The sequence below is a fragment of the Arachis ipaensis genome, chromosome B10, assembly GCF_000816755.2.
Source record: "Arachis ipaensis cultivar K30076 chromosome B10, Araip1.1, whole genome shotgun sequence".
NCBI lineage: Eukaryota > Viridiplantae > Streptophyta > Magnoliopsida > Fabales > Fabaceae > Arachis > Arachis ipaensis.
The window spans coordinates 79,831,015-79,831,315 of record NC_029794.2 but is presented as its reverse complement, the minus strand read 5'-3'; positions in this window follow the sequence as shown (position 1 = coordinate 79,831,315).

The following is a 301-nucleotide window of genomic DNA, read 5'->3' as shown; positions in this document are numbered from 1 at the left end:
AGGGACCTAAGGCTACACTTATAAAAAGTAGCCATGGAATATAATGTGGCTACGCTTGACAGGTGATGCAATAGTGTTGAAAAGCGTAGCCTATTCTAGTAAAAATGGAAGCTGAAAAGCGTAGCCTTTGGTCATGCACAGCATCACTTGAAAAGCGTAGCCTATTTCCAAATGCCAAAAGCGTAGCCCTTGGTGCAGAAAAGCGTAGCCTTTGAGAATAGGCAACGGCCGAATTGGAATCACCCCAAAAAGCATAGCCGTAGCCCAAAAAGCGTAGCCGTAGCCTAAGGCATCATTTTTT